At 44.3% G+C, this 19,138-nt stretch overlaps 1 protein-coding gene across 2 annotated transcripts in view; it reads left to right on the forward strand.

Annotated features, from left to right (window-relative positions):
• The window catches only part of LOC141144583 (serine/threonine-protein kinase ULK4-like), a 1,176,078-nt gene that overhangs the window by 301,091 nt on the left and 855,849 nt on the right, over nt 1-19,138 (forward strand). The window lies entirely within an intron of this gene.

A 19,138-nucleotide genomic window follows, 5' to 3' on the forward strand; every position in this document is an offset into this window, starting at 1 on the left:
CCATGTAATATTATTAATGGTTGAGGCGGCCGATTTGGTCAAGGTATGTTGGTCCACTAAAAAGAGATCTATTCTAGTATATGTATGGTGTGGGGCGGAGAAGAACGTAAAGTCTCTCTCACCTGCATGCAGACACCGCCACACATCATACAAACCTTCCTTATGTATGGAATCTTGGAGAGATGCCATTATACGTTTCTTCGATGTTGTTGTGTCTATAGAAGGGTCAGGGATTATATTGAAGTCCCCACAGATCACCAAAAGACCCTTTTTGAGGGTGTTAACCTTGTGCATAAGCTTATGGAAAAAGCGAACCTGGTGCCTGTTCGGGGCGTATACATTCACTATAGTATATGTTACCTGGTTAATATCACACACCAACACCAAATATCGACCCTGAGTGTCCACAAACTTTGTATGCAGTACAAAGGTTACAGTGTCTCTTATGGCAGTCATTACTCCTTTGGTTTTTGAATCTGCATTGGCAAAAAAAATGTGTGGGAAATGCTTGTTTTGACATATTGGGGCGGATAAGCCACAAAAATGCGTTTCTTGTGCGCAGAGTATGTCAGATTTATTTGTCAACGCTTCCTTCCAGAGGGACTTTCTCTTAGCTGGATGATTGAGCCCTTTGGAGTTAATGGAAATAAATTGGATGGCCATGGGATTGATTACTTAGTTGTGCTGATTGTGATTCGCATGTAGTCTGAGGTAAGGTAAGGGATCCTGCATTTGAGAGTCCTCGTATGTGATCTTCCATTTTCTTAAGATTGGTACTCACTGTGACCCTGGTAGAAACTTTATCACGTAGATCTTTACACTGAGAGAGTTCGGTGGATTGGGTAGGTCTTGTCGCGCCAAGCTGGATGTTTGATAGTCGGCTGTAATGCTCCAAACATATAGAAAAAAAAAATAAAGCATAAAAAGAGAAGAAAACATACTTGTAAGTTGTAACAAGTGAAGCAACAATGCAACTTTTCATAACTTATTTAAAGTCAACTGTGTGCAGCTAACTGCTGCTCAAGTAAGTAGGGGGAAGAGTTCTAGCCCAACGGTTATTGGTTACTCCGGTTTTGTAACCTGGACATAAGATTGCCTCGGATTTGCAGGTGTTGTTATTTATGCGATTTGGCGTTTTTGTGCGTTACAGTTTTCCAATCAGGGTTATGTGAGCGTCGGTTGGACGTAGGACTTCCTTCATCTTCTGGGTTGGGAAGAATGTTCCATTCTTTCAGTAAGGAGATACCTTTGTCCAGGGAGTCTACAACAAATGTTTTGTCTTGTTTGATGATTGAGATTTTAGTAGGATACCCCCATCTGTAGGGTATGTTGTGATTTCTGAGCACTTTTGTTATAGTGTTCAGGTTGCGCCTTTTTTGCAGTGTGTGCTGAGACAGATCCGCATAGAATTGTAATTTTTGGAAGCGGGATGGAACGTTTTCCTGTTTGCGCATCGTTTGCATTAGCTGTTCTTTTACGTGAAAGAAGTGCATGCGCAGAATCACATCTCTGGGGACCGCATCTGGGAGATATGTGGGTTTTGGTAGACGATGTATTCTGTCAATGGTAATGTCTATAGCGGTAAGATCAGGCAGAAGAGCAGTAAATAAATCTGTCACATATGCCCGTAGGTCTGATGGTTGGACTGATTCGGGGATCCCCCTAATCTTGAGGTTGTTCCTCCTGGATCTATCTTCGATATCTGCTATTTTGTTTTTAATCCAGGCAGATTCCTCTTCTCTTTCTTCGTTTGCATCTACTAGATCGTTTATAGTGGAGGCGAAGTCCCCCATCTTGTTTTCCACATGTTCAATTCTAGCCTCTACTGCACTAAGCTCACCACTAAATCTGTGCATACAGTTCATCATATCTGCTTGTATGGTGCTTCTTAAAGATACCAGCATGTCCTTCAACACAGTATCTAGGACAGGTTGATTTGTAGTAGGGAAAGTGTTAATGGATTCCGGGAGCTCCCTGGTGTCATCCCCTGAATCTATTACAGGGCTCAATGCGGGGCTGCATCCGCCTCCATCCAGCTTCAATTTAGCTTTTGCTGGACTCCCAGATGGTGAGGAGGAGGGGAGAGATTGTTGGCTGCCGTGTATTATATTAGTTTTAGGGGATGAGGTGGCGGTGCGTGTAGCGGGGTCGCCTTTGTGGGATAATGTGGGTGAATGGCCGGCGCCATCTTGCCTACCTCCATTGAGCGGCTGTGAGAAGTAATCCGTCAGTCTTTGAGGCCTGGATGTGCCTTTTCTCTTGCCCATCATGTTTTCTTGGTGTGCCCGGATCGAACCGCTAGCCAGGGGAAGAAGAATCCGCGGTTTATTGTGCCGATTTCAGCCGCTGTGTCCGCCGGAGAACCGGAGCTCTGAGATCAAGCAGCCATTCAGCTCCGTCGCAGGCCACGCCCCCCAGTGAAGACTTTTTTAAGTGTGTGTCAGACTTCCCACATTCTCTTACTTCCCCATTTATCCTTTTAAACACCCTGGAAGTACAGAAAATTAAAGCGGTATTAAACACAAAAGAAAACATTTATTATATTGAAGCTTAAAAAATCTTTAACAAAACCTTTATCCCAAAAGGTAAAAAAAAAAAAAAACTTTGCTGTAAATGCTTAAAAAACATTAGCTAGAGTTTGGCTTGAATTTGTTAGTGTATCTAAATCTGTTAGTCCATCTCACACTCACCTCCCCAAACACTGACAATGCTGCTCTCTAATGGTGCCCCCTATGCTCCATTTTCCTAAGTGGGGGCACTCTAATACAGGAGGTGTGTTGCTGGCTAGATCCCCAAGTGAAAACAGAAGGGAAAAAAGCCTAAAATAGAAAACAAATACAGCCGAACAAAGGAAGTTAACAGCTCACTAGATTTCTAGCAAAATCAACAGGTACTTTTGAACCTGTTAAACCGATTTAACAAGAAGCTTTCAATAGTATATTTGACTGACCAAAAGGGAGAAAATAAGAGAAATTCACTGTTAGGATTTACATACACTTTAAGTTTTTGTATGGAATTGGAGAGTGACAGGCAGATAGCCAGAGCTCCAAGCCAAAGCAAAGTTATGGGGTGCAAGGAAGTGTTTTATTTTGTCCAAGTGCACATAGAACTTTTGACTCTTGGTCCACTCTAACCACTTCTCCCTGGGTGGATGTCATATGACACCCTTGGATTGAAGTGGTTATACCGGGATGATGCCTACAGCTGCAGGCATTGTCTCGTTATCAAAATTTTCAGCAGCCAATGCTTTTTACAGCTTGGTAGATTTCAAATGGTTATACCAGGATGATGCCTGCAGCTACTATAGTTATTTAGAGCTGATGGTCGGCTCTCTTGTAAAAGCAATCCAGTGGCTAACTAGCCACTGGATTGCTTTTACAAGCAGTGGGAGGGGAGATCCCTTCTGCGGAATTCTGCAGCTTCATCGGGCTGTCCCCTCCCACAGGACACCCAATGAATCAGCTGACTCTTCTGCCGGCTGATCATAGAGACAGACAACGACAGGAACCACTTTTGTCTCTTGGTGGGATCAAATGCTTTTAAGGGCAAAGGAGGGACCTGCTGTATTATAGATACCAGATCCCACACGTGCGCAAACAATGATCGTCCCACACGTGAGGTATCACTGCAACGTCAGATCATGGGTATAATTCTAGCAGCAGACCTCCTGTGTAAATCTAAAGCGGTAACCTAAAGGCTTTTACTCTATTATAAACTTTATTTAATTTTCAAAATCTTAATACAAAAATAGACCCCAAACATATGGGGGGAATACAATAAAACTTACAGCAAAAATTCCCAATTCTCTTAAACAAATGCCATTCATAAGCCCCCACATATAGTCTCTCCCTTACCCCCCCCCTTACCCCCTCCCAGCCCCTGCAGATTATCTCCCGTCCGATTTAATCTTGACGGCTTCCTATGTTCCGGCACCCCTCCTACAACATAATTGCTTCCACATAGCGCTCAGTTTTTTTAAATGCAATCCAGCAATCCCATTTACCCCTTTGTACAGTTTGGTCCCTTTCTAGATAGTCTCCTGATTCTTCTCTCTCCAAAATATAGATTTCATTAACTCTGGCCATCCAGTCCCTAATCCTCGGCGCTTCTGATTCCTGCCATTTCTTTGGGATAATATTCTTAGCTGAATTTAGTAGTACCGGGACTATTGTAGTTTTATACCCTCTCTTTCCCCCTTCTGACCTATGGAACAGACAGTCCCAGGGGTCGAACCGGATCACCTTTCTTGTTATTTCTTCAATTAACCTAGTCACTTCTTGCCAAAAAAAATTTATTTTAGGGCATTCCCACCACAGGTGCGCCATAGTTCCTGGAGACGCACATCTTCTCCAACAGTTCGGGGACCTTTCTGGTGTAAACTTACTAACTCTAACCGGGGTCATATACCACCTGGTCAGACACTTGTAGTTGCTCTCCCTCGTTTTTGTATCAACTGCCATTCCGTGCATCGCCCCCAAGATGCACCTTACTTTATTTCCATCGCCACATGCTCCCAACTCCACTTCCCATTTTTTGATGAACGGAGGTGACTCCGTCCCCATTCCCCTCACCAAAATTTTGTAAATCTCTGAGATTTTCCCCTTCACTGAATCCTTACAGAATAGTTTCTCTATCGGTCTATAATCCGCTTCCTCCCTTAATGGGCCGGGAAGACTGCTAATAAAGTGCGCTAGCTGGCCATATCTCCACCCATTTAATAACAATACATCCTCTTGTGCTGCTAATTCTTGAAAAGTGCAAATTTTCCCTTGCTTGGTGATACCCCTAACTTGTGCCTCTCTATCCAATATCCAATTTCCACCTACTTTCTCCATCCCCGGGGGAAAGAGTAAGTTCTCTTTCAAAAAAAATAAAGGAGAATTATATTCCCACTTATTATTTAAGTGCAACTGATCCCAAATTTTAAATGTGAGGTGTGTCATATAGTGTGTGTCCTTACCCAAGTTCCTAAAATGTGGGGGATTCCAAATCAAATGATTTAACTGTGTATTGCTTAACCCTTTTTCTAAATGAACCCATCTTTTGTTTTCCCTATTGTTTGCCCAATCCAGTGCCCGTGCTAAAAGTATTGCTTTATAGTAAATCCTGAAATCCAGCCCTCCACTTACTTTTTCTCTCCTCAATACCTTATGGGCGATCCTTGGTTTCTTATTGTCCCAAACATATTTACTTATGAGACTGGTCAACACTTTGAAAAAGTTTTGCGGTAGGGGAATCGGGAGCATCTGCATCTTATATAGCACCTTTGGGGCTAACACCATCTTTACTAAGTTAATTTGCCCCATCCATGAGAAGGGGCAATGTCTTATTCTGTTTATTTCCGCTTATATTTCATTTAATAGAGGAATAAAATTCAGCCTATACAACTTCTCTTTATAACCCGTTAAATTGACCCCCAGGTACTTTATATTGTCTTTCCATGGGAATTGAAACACTTCACCGAGTCTACACGCTTCCTGTTTTTTAATATTGATTTTTAGGGCTTCTGACTTTTCTATATTGATTTTAAAGTTTGAGAGCTCACTGTAATTCCTCGATGTGGACAGCAAATTTGGTATCGTGATTCTAGGGTTGGAGACATAAAAAAGAACATCATCCGCAAAAGCGGCCAATTTATGTTCCTCCTCACCTACTATACAGCCATTTATATCTGGATTTTTCCTAATCGTAGCTAGGAGGGGTTCTAAGGCCAGGACAAACAAAAGCGGGGACAAGGGACAGCCTTGCCTCGTCCCGTTTTTCATAACAAATTGTGCTGAGGGAGTGTTATTGACCCTTACAAATGCTGTAGGATGGTTATATAAGATTTTTATCCATTTTAACATTGTTGGCCCTACTCCCAATACTTCAAGTGTACAAAACATGAATCCCCAGTCTACTCTGTCGAACGCCTTTTCGGCATCTATCGACAGAAGCAGACTGGGGACCCCACTCGATTTAAATGCCTCCATTATCAGGAGGGACCGCACCCCGTTGTCCCTTCCCTCCCTCCCAGGGACAAATCCCACCTGGTATGGATGTACCAATAAGGTCATTTTCTCCCTAAGCCGTAATGCCAAAACTTTTGCATATAGCTTGGTATCCGCGTTTAAAAGCGCAATCGGTCTATAACTCGTGCACGAAGTCCGGTCCCTCCCCTCCTTGGGAATAAGAGTCACCGCAGCCAACAGGGCATCTCTACACAGTTCTCCCTGCCTCCCTAGACCATTCCATATTTGGCTCAGCCGAGGGACCAGGGTGCTACTAAATCTCTTATAGAAGCTGCTTGTAAAACCATCTGGCCCCGGACTTTTGCCTGGGGGCAAGACTTTAGGGCCACGTATGTCTCCTCTTCCGTTATCGGGCGCTCTAGCTCCAATGTATCTGCTTCCGACAATGTAGGAAGTCCCGCCCCTTTTAAGAACTCTCTCATCTTCTCTTCCTTATTTCCCCTACTTTTTCCCCCTTGCCCAACCGAGTAGAGCGATGAGTAGAACTGTCTGAATTCCTCTCCTATCTCTTTAGTAGTGTGTCTCATTTCGCCTTTACTGTTTTTGATCTTCTCTATAAAATTCTCATCCTTTTTTTTTCCTGATGACTGATGCCAAATGTTTCCCCACCTTATTTCCTTTCAGATGGAAATTTCTTAGATATGTATTCCTAATTTTCACCATCTCTTCTTCTAATAACTCCCTGAGCTCTTCTCTTTTTAATGTCAGTTCTTTAAATATGAGTTCTTCACTTCCCCTCGAGGCTTTGTGGAGCTGTTCTAGCTGGTAGATTTTAGTGATAAGACTTTCTTTCTTTTTTCCCCTTTCTCTCTTCTCACCTGAGCTTATGGAAATTATAACCCCCCCTTAGGTATGCCTTGAAGGCCTCCCACAGGACTGCCCCCGATATCTCGCTCGACTCATTATTAATGAAGAACTCATCAATTTCCCTCTGAATTTTCTCGGCAACAGTATCTTTCTTGAGAAGGTCCTCATTGAACCGCCATGAGAACGGGACCCTTTGAAGGCCCCTGAACTTTACAATCATCGATATTGGGGCGTGGTCTGATAAAGTCACAGCCTCAATTTTCGACTCTACTATACAATCCAACAGGCTGTGATCTACCATCAAGTAATCCAGCCTTGAATAGGTCCAGTGGACCGGGGAGAAGAAAGAGTAATCCCTCTCCTTGGGGTGCTGTACCCACCAGACATCATTCAGTTGGCTATCATGGAGCTTTCTCCCTAGTCTCAACAGTAACTTTTTTCCCACTTCCCGGATTCCAGATGACCTATCCAAGGCTCGGGTCTAAACAAAAGTTAAAATCACCTGCCAAAATCGTTACCCCCTCCTTAAATGCATCCAAGCTAGACAGGGTCCGGGAGAGGTATTTTATCGAGTCTCTATTCGGTCAATAGAAATTGGCCAATGTGTACATCCTATCCCCTAGTTTCATTTTTACAAACAAAAACCGCCCCTCTTCGTCCACCCTCTTCTCAATCAGTGTGAATTTGGTCCCTTTCGAGAACCCGATAGCCACTCCCTTCGCCCTTTTGAATGGTGAATCACAATACATCTAGACTGGAAAATTCTTTGAGTTCAGCTTAATGTTCTCCTCCTGCACCAGGTGGGTCTCCTGCAGGAAGACCACATCTGCACCATAACTCTGCAATTCATTCAATATGTTCCGCCTCTTCCCTGTTGAGTTTAACCCCTTCACATTGTAGGACAGACACCTAACCTCCATCTCGATGCTCATCCGCCACACCATTTGTTGTACATCTGCAAGGGCAATCCCCCCTACTACGCCCACCCCCCCTTCCCCCCTCCCCCTTCCCCCCTCCCACCCCCTCCCGCCCCGCTACCCCCCCTCCCTCCCCCCCCTCCGCCACTACCTGGCCAATGGGCTGCAGTGTCAAGATTACCATGCTCCCGACCTGCTTCCCCTCGTGCTATAGGGTGAAACTCTGGCCATGGACAGCCGTGGTGTCCCCTCTCCCCGAAGGGGGGAAGGGACCACAGAGGCCTTCCTACCAATCGCTTATTCTCCCCCCTTCCCCAGCCCCCCGCCCCCCCTCCCATCAACCCAACCCCCCAATAGACCTCCCCCAGCCCCCCATCTCCATTCACCTCCTTATGTTTGGAAAAATTAGGATCAAAACCCATCAATCAAGGCATAACCCCATCTGGTATATTTGGTACAGGAATCTCTAAGGTCCTGCAGAAGTCCTGCAGGTCCCCCATACGTTTCATCTTAAACGTCCTGCCTTCTTTCGTCACACTCAGGGACAACGGGAAACCCCAACTATATTTTAAGTTTGCCCCCTTCAATAAGTCCAGTAACGGTCTTAATTGGCGTCTTCTCGCCAGAGTTCCAGCAGACAGATCTGAAAGTATTTGGATTTCTTGGTTATTAAATTTCACTGGTTGTACCCCTCTTAGATTACTCCAAATCTTTGCTTTGTCCTCAAATTGATGGAACTTTACTATAATGTCCCTGGGCACATCTTCTCTAACATTTGGGGGTTTTCTTATCCTGTGGACTCTGTCGATCTTTAATTCACGATCTGGGTTCCTTCCCATAAGTGGGTTGAAAAGTTCTTTCATCACTGTGAACAAATCTTCTCCTCTCTGCTCTGGTAGGGATCTGATTCTTAGATTTTGCCACCTGTTTTGGTTTTCTTGTTCCTCTAATCTGCACATCAACTCACATTGATCCCCCTGAAGAGTTTTTACTTGTTTTTTTAAGAGCCACTATGTCCTGGACATGCTGTTCTGCCACCATCTCAACTTCTTCTACTCGCTTTAAGAGATGTCCCAGATCTGTCCTAACATTGAGGATTTCAGCCTTAATTGAATTTTCCAGCCTGATAAACATATCTTGTATCTCAAATTTAGTTGGGAGAGCTTCTACAGCCGGGTCAGCCTCCATACTTAGATCTGGTTCTGCTTCGGCCTGGGCCTCTATGTTGGGGGTCCCTCCTTGCGCACCTTTGTTCTTAACTGTGGCCTTTTTTTATCCTTAACTTCTTGCTGTGTATTATCCATACCTGGGCTTTTTAGGTATTTTTGGATTGTACTGGAGTTTAAGCTCTCTCTGGGCTTATTAAGCTCTGCTTGCTTTTGTGAGCGTACTCTCATGATCCTCCCTTCCCTGTTCTCCACTTCTTCACCTTTTACACCGGCTTTATTACTTCTGCAGGGATGGCCCACCTCCAGCTCTCCTCAGCTTAGCAGTATAGCAGCTTGCAACTGACTATCCTCCGATTTCGCCCAGGTAGCCCCTTTAAGCTTCAAATCGCTTTACCCATGTATTTCTATACAGTTCTATTGGCACTGCCCCGGGTCACTTCAACCTCTCGTCTCACCTCCTTTATTTTGATGTTAGTGATATGTCACACCAGGGGGCTACAGAGGGCTCCACTCTCCTTCCGGGCTAAACAATGTACACTTAGTTTCCTGGTTAGTAGGTGTATGACCATACAATACATTCCCTCCATATATCACATGCCCGCTGCGCCATTAAGTTTTTATTTCTGTGTTGGATTATCTCTGTCACAGCCATACAGTTCAAATGGGTGGGAGTAATCTCCATAAACTCTTCACCAAAAAGAAAGGTCCTACCTGTGTCCTGTAGACCTCTTAGGGACAGCCCGGTATTTCAATGGGGATTAGATCACTCTGATGAGGCTAACCGCCGTCTGCAAACAGGGGGACCCCTCGCCACCTGATCTTCACTTTTCCACTTTCCAATATGACAAAAACCGCTGCTTACTGATTACACCGTTCGCACTCACTTTTCCTGTTGTTTATTGAACGGCTGCAGCGTAGAGGGGGATGGATCGGAGGGCATACAGGAAGCCCCAGGGATCCGAGCCGGAAAGGGGAAAGCGGGAGACGCGGCAAGCGGCCGCTCTGACAGCCAGCCGTCCGGTACGCTGTGTATATACACCTGGTCTTCTCTCCTCTTCTGTATGACCGGTTGCCTAGCGTGCACCTCCGCCGCCTAGGAGGGGGGTTTAGTCGGCTGGCCCCGGGCTCTCACCCCGTGCCTTCTGAATAGCCGCCATCATTCCAGCCTCCGACCTCCGTCTTCCACCGCCCCACTACCAGGCCCCTCCAGCACACAAAGCACGTCACATCCTCGTGAAAAAAACGATCCGGCCTCCCAATGATGGTTATACCAGGATGATGCCTGCAGCTACTATAGTTATTTAGAGCTGATGGTCGGCTCTCTTGTAAAAGCAATCCAGTGGCTAACTAGCCACTGGATTGCTTTTACAAGCAGTGGGAGGGGAGATCCCTTCTGCGGAATTCTGTGGCTTCATCGGGCTGTCCCCTCCCACGGGACACCCAATGAATCAGCTGACTCTTCTGCCGGCTGATCATAGAGACAGACAACGACAGGAACCACTTTTGTCTCTTGGTGGGATCAAATGCTTTTAAGGGCAAAAGAGGGACCTGCTGTATTATAGATCCCAGATCCCACACGTGCGCAAACAGTGATTGTCCCACACGTGAGGTATCACTGCAACGTCAGATCATGGGTTTAATTCTAGAAGCAGACCTCCTGTGTAAATCTAAAGTGGTAACCTAAAGGTTTTTAAAGCGTTGCCCATGGATATAAAAATTGGCATTGTTTGACGCCGTTGCATGGGCGTGCACAATTTTAACTAGAAGCTCGTTCTGCTCAAGTTTCTCTGCAAACAGGCTGGGAAAGAGCTGGGTCATGTGACAGCTGTATATCGATTAGGAAAAAATGTTTTTGTTCGTAAAAGATTTTTTTAATTAAAATAATTACAGTGCCATCATCCACATACAGAAAGAGAAGGGACAATGTAAATTAAACAGAGTGTGTTTAACAATAATTTAATGTATAACCTTTGGTGCATTTACATTTATATTGTACTGTATGCTGGCTCCAGTCTTCCCTGCAATCTTATACTCACCTGTGCCTGATCAAGGGAGTTCTCACCCACAAAATCATAGAGCCACTTGTCAAAATGTTTTGAGCCGACCACGTGCAAGCGCAGTACACTGTCCCTGCAGTCTTATGGAGAGCATGTACCCTGTTAGAATCCATAGGACTAACTATTAAGGGCCCGGCTCAGAAGATTTTTGACTGGGCAGCTTCATGGGTGATATCTTGCTGAATTGGGGACAAGTAGACTTGCATGGGGGTTGTGGTCAGTCATCGTGACATATAAAATATAAGTGTGACTGCACCAAAAGTTAACATTTGGGTGCAGGTTTTACTTTTGTTTAGATTTATATCATTTTTAAATTAAAAAAAATATATATTGCTGTATAATTATGCTAATTTTCAGAAGCATTCATAGTAGTTATATGAGTCTCTATGATGTGTGGTTAAGTTGTATGCTAATTACATTGTTTATAGTTTGACTTTGAATTATATAGAAGTAGAAAGATCGATTGAGAATTGAATGGCACAAACTGCTGCTTTAGTGAAATATTTGGTCAATAAAATGTAACCCTAGACTGAAAACACGCATTTTAAGTTTAACAGAAAACCATTAACTTCTGTCAGCATTTGGCAAAATTGCTACAAAGATAATGATCTTGTCATTTGTATCTGCAAAATTATTGGATGGCACCCTGTGTTTTAGAGCTTGAAATATTTCTTCTCGCTTACTATTCAGGTTTGATGTTCTTTGTTAAGATTATTTTTTTTTTGCTGATTTTTTTAATTTGTAGCTGATACTTTTTATTTTTTATTATTGGCAGGCACAGAAAATGGAGAGCTGTTAAAGTAGAGCTATAGGCAAACCTTTTTTTTTTTTTTTTTTTTTTCATTTTGGATAGCGCAAGGAAAGGAATATAACATACATTATTTTTTGCCATCTGTATCCGATTGCGGAGATTCCCCTTCACTTCTTGTCCCATAGCCAAACAGAAAGTGAGAGGAAATACCTGCAAATTAAGGGATTTCCTTGGGGACCCTCAGGTCACCAGAGCTAGTGTCCCCATTGGAAGATTTCCCCTCTAATACTTTTCTGGGGACAACCCAAAATTTGGAATTTTCTTTTATTTTCACTTTCAATGATAATGGTAAACAGGACATATAGAGAGGGTGAATCTCCCTAAGGGGTACACAGACAGCAATAAAAACTGACAGATATTCTAATCTCTCTACACTCTGTCCAAAACAAAAAAAAAACAAAAAAGTTTTGCCTTTAGTTATACTTTAATTCATCAGGATGACACAGCTATAAATTCCAAGCTCTTATGAGATGTGCTCTTACACTTACAAAGAAATTAAGGGTCTGTAATTGTTATCATAGTTATATTTTAAATGATAGAGACAGAAAATCAACCAAAAATCCAGAAAAAAACACATGATACAAATGTTAAAAATTGAGTTGCAGTTCAGTGAGTAAATCCCTACCAACCAGCAACATTTCTGGCTCCCACAGACAGCTACAGTATGTACTCATGTGGTACACAGATTTAAGAAGGTGCTCCTAACGACAACTTGTTATGTGTATAAAAGACACCTGTTCACAGAATATTTCTTCAATTCCAACCTCACCATCATGATCAAAGAGCAATTTTAAGGTATCAAAGGGTTCTCCAGCTAAACATATCTGCTCTAAATATTTAATGCCCTTCACTGCCCAAACCTGCAGAACAGGTATAGAGGCAAATTCTGGTAATAATGGATTGAGCTATAAGGGAGTATGTGGTGAGATATGATCAGGAGGGCTAGTACGTAGAGCTTGGGCATGCAACCAGGCTTTTAATATGGCTTTCATGGCTGCAGTCAGAAGTAGTGAAGCAGAGGCCCCTCTGTATAAGAAGTTTTTAAGGGCCTCAAAGGAGCCAAAACAGGAAGCCTCTAATACTGCCACTGCATTGGTCTCACTCTGTGTGAGCCATTTATGGGCATGTGTGAGCATGGCAGCCAGGAAATATTTGTAGAGATCCGGGCACGCTAAGCCTTCCTCTAACCACGACCGTTGCAAAACTGTCAACCTAAACCTTGGTTGTTGTGAGCCCAAAATAAAAGCAGTTAGACTAGAATTATTTTAAAATATTTCTTGGGAATCCACACTGGCACATGTCAGAGCACATGGAGAAAACCAGTAAAAGCGGGAGTCCTGCAAATTTTTTTTTTTTAAAGTTAACAACTACAAATACTGCAGCTGCTGACTTTTAAAATAAGGACACTTACCTGTCCCAGGGTCCAGCGATGTCGGCACCCAAAGCCGAACCGTCCCTCGGATGCTGCCGCTGCCATCTTCGGTAAGGGAATCAGGAAATGAAGCCTTGCGGCTTCACTTCCCGGTTCCCTACTGCGCATGCAATTCAAATGATCCCTGCTGACTCTGGGACCCGTGTGTCTCCCAGCAGACAGCGCAGGGGGACGGGAAGTGGCGTAGACTCCTGTGGAAGTCTATGCCCGGAAGTGGGTGCAAATACCCGTCTTAGACAGGTATCTGCACCCCCTCCCCCCCGAAAAGCAGAGGTTCAATTTTTGTGTGAACCTCCGCTTTAACAACTTCATCTTAAGCAGATTTATGTGCCCTATTAAAGACTAAGGAAGACTGGCCCATGCCCTCAATTTGGATTTCATATTGTCAAGACATGGAACTAAATTTAAGACACAATATTCCGAAGAATCCGAGGAAATCTCAATACCTAAGTATCTGATACTGGATGACCATTACAGAGGGTAGGGTAGGGTCAACTCAATCTTGGGCCTCTATATCAATAGGTAAAATTTGTGATTTCCCCCCAATTAATTTGTAGTCCTGATTAAATGGAAAATTCAGATATATACGTAATGCTTCCTTAAGAGATGGCCCTGGGTGATACAGAAACAACATGAGATTGTCTGCATACATGACTATCTTTTCCACCAAGGTTCCCACACGGATTCCAACAACAGCGGAGGCCCTCTTTATGGCCACTGTCACCGGCATCACAATAGCGAACAGAGCCGGAGACAATGGGTAACCCTGTCTCATACCCCTCCTAACTGGAAAGGAGTCTAAGAGCTTGCCTCCTAGCTTAACCTGAGCTGATGGGCAGGAGTAAAGTAACTGCACCCATTTTAAAAACTTGGGCCCCAAACCCCATAGTCTCCAGCACTGAGAGCATATAAGGCCAGGCCACAGAGTCAAAGGCCTTCTCAATATCTAGTGCTGCCAAAACTCTAGAAGTGGATGCAGTTGGGGGTAGCTGTAGATGAGTGAAAACCCGACGGATATTGATATCCGTGAATTTTCCAGGTATAAAACCTGTAGGATGCACATTTGGAGTGGTCCTTTTCTGGTTTGGGCATTAAGACTATATAAGCCTGATACATAGAGGGGGGCAGTGTCATATTTTCTAAAAACTCAGAATACAAGCTGTGCAGTTTAGGTATCAGGGTTGAGGCATACATCCTATACCACTCCCCCAGGATACCATCTGGACCCAGTGTTTTCTTACCTGGAAAGGAGTGTATAGCTGCTTCAATTTCATCCAGTGAAATGGGATTGTCAAGGAGCACTACTTCTTCTGGTGAATGTGTGGGGAGGTCTAGGGTACTGAGTAATTCCTGGATAGTGGTTTTGATCAGACCCGGGACTGCTGAATACAGCTGACTAAAATAATTGGTGGATTAGCTTAGAATGATAGCGGGATCAGATGTTACAGTATTATCTGCACAACATATATTCAAAGCTATGTTCCGCCAGCAGTTTCCCATTTTTGTCCCCCAACGTCTCATCTGCACAAGTAACTTGAAATTGTCCACAGTCGGTGAGCTAGAAAAGGTTTCAGTTTCCTTAACCTCACCTTCTTCCAGGTGTTGTATTTGTGATGACAAATGTGATTTGACTGCTGTAATACCATAGCTTGTGAGGTAGATCCCTCATTCATTTCCCAATATTGGTTAATTTTTGGGTGAGACTAATTCTCCCACCTTCATTTCCTGTATCCATTTGGGCACTAAACACCAGCAATTGGAACTCCTAGCATCCTTCAAAGCAATACACAGCTCTAGGGGGGCATCAGCAGAGAGGCCAGAGGGAAGATAGGATACACTTTTGTTAGCAGTCAATGCTAATGCATTGCCAAAGGCTAGGTCAATCCGGAAGCCTGATTTATGGGTAGAAGAGAAACAGGAATAGGTCCTAATTCCTGGATGTTTCCATCGCCAAATCTCGGTATAGTCTAAAGCTTGAGCCCAGTTACATCAATCAGGAGTGTGAGCTCTGGAAGGATTGGAGGAGTCAAGCTGTACATCCAAAACTGAATTAACGTCCCCAGCTATATACAGCTGGGAGAAAGTTAGAGATGCCAATTTATCATATATGATGTACAGGATCTGCTGGTTAAAAGGAGGAGGTATATAAATTTTGACAAACGCAAATACCATAGCATTAACTTCTAATAGCAGGATAATATATCTTCCCAGTGGATCAGTAATGATATGTAACACCTTATATGCTAGGTATTTGTTCAGAAGGACTGGCATACCCCTAGCATAACCTGAATAGGTAGCTTGGAAGGCCTGTTGAACCCATGACCTGTAATGCCAAAATCTTGTTACCTACCAAGTAGGTTTCTTGTAAAAAATAGAATATGAGGTCTGTGGTAATTCAGATATTTGAACAATAGTGCCCTCTTAAACGTATCATTGAGCGTCCTAACATTCCATGATAACAATTTCAAATCCATAAATCCAGTAAGGAAACACATGACCTGAGCAGGAGAGACCTAAAGACATATACAGTACATATAACAGGAGGTAGGAAGAGTTGATTTCTTGGAGAACCCTGAAAAAAAGATGCGACAATGATACATAGATTGGAGAGCTGAACCAAAACGAATCTGGAGTATAGTTAGTGAAACAAAAAAAATGGTCAAAAAATATACAACTGTAAACGTCCTACTGACAATGAGTCCCCAACAAAATAACTAGGTCAGTTTCGATTTGAGAACAGTCCTTAGTTGAGTGTACTCTAAGAAACTATGAGCACCCTACTGACCATTATACTAACGAACAACTAGGTCAGTTTAATTTCCCAAACAAAGTTCCAGTTGCTTCAACGGTGTATTCCAGCGGGATGGCGAGTTACATCCCAGGCACAAACTTCAGTTACCACCGAGATAAGCACATAGAAGGGGCCAGCAAACTTATCTTGTAGAGTCTCGTGTGAACAGCTTACTTAACATAGGATCTCCTAGACGTGAAAGGGTGGGAGCTTAGCACTTGGGAAGGGAGTAACATAGGAGTCCTTTCAGAGACAAAGTCGCAAATTAACAAAAACCCATGATTCCCCCACATATTTTAAAGGGGTGACTTCTGGAGGATAAGCCATTAACCGGGCCATCCAAAGACGAGGGGCCACAGCTCCAGGCCCCATAGAGGAGGATGATAAAAGTCTGATGAATAAGACAGCATGGACCCTAGGCAAAATAGAACCATGTAGAATACAACCATGCCTTCATAGATCAAGAGAAAAGAGCCTCGGAGCAGACCTGAGACTCACATGGTAGAGTAGCACATCGTGTCTTTAACGCAGCATCCGCCTCAGCCGGAGTGTCAAAAAATTTGATAGCGCCCTCATGTTGAACTCGCAGGCAACTAGGATAGAGCATTCCATCCATATTCAATGCTGCGGTCTCGTAGTCTGCGGCGAACATCAGTGAAGGTTTTTCATTTTTTTTAAAGTTCCGGAGAGAAATCCAGAAACAGCATGAATCTGCATTACCATATTGTAGATTAGGGTGCTTTCTGGCCTCTGAGAGTATACGGTCCCAATCGTGGTAGTTTAGGAAACATACCAGGAAGAGATAGGTCCACCCATTGGAAACCCGATGAGCACGTTCCGCAACATATGTAGGGGAGATATCAGCTACCCCAGCAAATCTTTAAAGATAGCATCTGCAAAGTCACCAGGCGATCTCCCTCTGAGCCCTCCGGAAGGCCCAGCACCCTTACATTGTTATGTCTCATACGATTTTCCGCATCATCAGATTTCGCCACCACAGATTTTATTGTGTTTTGAAGGTCAGTGAGCTGGTCAATATGTTGTCCTGTTCGTCCCCTATCTCTGAGATCTGGGTTTTAGGTTCTGAGAGGCGCCCCCTGCATTTTATACAAATCATTACGGATAAGATTGCACTCTTCCACCAGATGATCAATCAGTACCAATAGAGATGTTCTTCTGCTTTCGATCGCTGCTAAGATCATGTTTGTGTCACCTGTGGGGGACTGGGGTGAAGGAGGCACAGAGGTTTCAGCAGGGGAACTTTCCTCCATATCCACCAATAAAGCCTGTAGTCTCTGGAGTAAGGTGGAGTCCACATGTGTGGTTGGGGTTGGAGTTGCAATCTGTGTCCTGGACCGCTGTTTAGCCATGGATCGCCTCTTTGGAGGCATCAGACAGCTCCCTATTAGGCAGGAAAACTCTAGAGCTAGGACAGCGGCCACGGCTTGTTCCGTGCACCACAGATGGAGATTTGCAGCTATTCTATTGTGGATCAGCAATCTGACGGGCAAGGGAACACCGGTGACCAGATAGAGCAAGGGTTAGGCACAGAGGAGACAGAAAAACCAAGAGTGAGTGCTGTGGTGTAGTAAAATGGCCGCTATTCACAGAGCTGGTGCTGTGAACTGTCCTTCAGGTGGCTATGGAAGCAGAGGAGTGCTTCTATGGAAGCTGCAGATGCCGGTTTGACAGGCTGCGCAGCTCCAGTGGCAGTGTAGGGAGTGAGCCGGGTGCAGAGGAGTCAGGGAGACCAGGAATGAATGCTGACACTGCAGCAGGGTGGAGCAAGATGGCACTAGGGCCACGGGCGTGACCCGTGCCACAGATGGAGATGGACACCCGCTGCTGGGGGTCGCAATCTGACAGGCTAAAGTGCTCTGGTTGTTAGAGGTGGCTTGAAACGGGCATAGAGGAGTCAGGAAGTACAAAAGCGATTGCTGGGGTGTAACAAGATGACTACTACTTACAAGGCTAGATCCATGATTCCTCCTTCAGGCCGCTGTAATGGATTGTCACTATGAGAGCTGCAGGCGGCGGTTGGCAAGCTGGTGAACTCCGGTGGCTGTGCAAGGAGGGACCCGGGCACAGGGTAATCAGAAAGGCCAGGAGTAAGTACTGGCACTGTATCCGGGTGGAACAAGATGGCCGCTACTCCCGGAGCTAGGCCAGAGCCATGGCCTGTCCCTCTGGTGGTTGCAAACACAGAGAAGAGCCGCAATGTCTGCTTCAGGCGGCACACTGACAGACTGGGGAGCCCTGAGGTCTATGGAATGAACAAGGTGGATCTGCTGTAGAAAGAAAACTCAAAGGATTGTGTATCAGGATGACAGGAGCTCTTCACATACAGGTCTTCTCAGACTACCATCCGGTCCAAGTTGCTTCTTCTTAAAATGAGTGTACAGTTGTTATTTGCTTAGCACAGCTGTGCATTCTTATGACAGTGTTTGTTCTCATAAGAAAAAAGAAGCCAATTCAAGACTAAAGCTGGATACACATTAGCCAAAAATCATCCAAAAACAGTGGGTTCGATGGAAACTGGCTGACTTTCAGCTCACCTGTGACCTTAGAGAAGACCTAACTCAATTGACAATATTTTCTTTTCTGTTTCCCCCCACTTATGTACCATTTCTTGTTGTCTATACAGAGCATGCAAGGACTGTTTGCTGCTCTGCACAGTGATCCTTTTATTTGTGTTCTTTTCAAAATTCTAATAACGATTGAAACAGAATGTTTTTGCAACTCTGGAAGTGTGAAGAAATTAATCTTCAAAGTTCACAACAAAAACACTGAAATAATTCTCTTATTTTCTGTAGAACCAGAATCCTTGTAACCTGCCCACCCTTAAAGTACAACAAAAGGCAAAGCCTTTTTTTTAACCACTTACCGACCGACTCCTGTACATATACATCGGCACTTTGAAGAGGGATATCTGGGTAACGGCAGCAGCTGCTGCTACAACCGAGGTATCCATCTTTACAGGAGCCGGTCGTGTTTCCGATAATGGTGGTCTCCGCGGCAGATTCGCTGCGAGATCACCATTACCACCCCTCTCCCTCACCCTCCGCCGCTTACTGGAGCGGCGAAGGCGATCGGGACCTGTCAGTTCCTGGGTATGGAGACGAGTGAGGCCAAGATGGCCCCCA

Source organism: Aquarana catesbeiana, linkage group LG05 (assembly GCF_042186555.1).
Source record: "Aquarana catesbeiana isolate 2022-GZ linkage group LG05, ASM4218655v1, whole genome shotgun sequence".
In the NCBI taxonomy this organism is placed as follows: domain Eukaryota; kingdom Metazoa; phylum Chordata; class Amphibia; order Anura; family Ranidae; genus Aquarana; species Aquarana catesbeiana.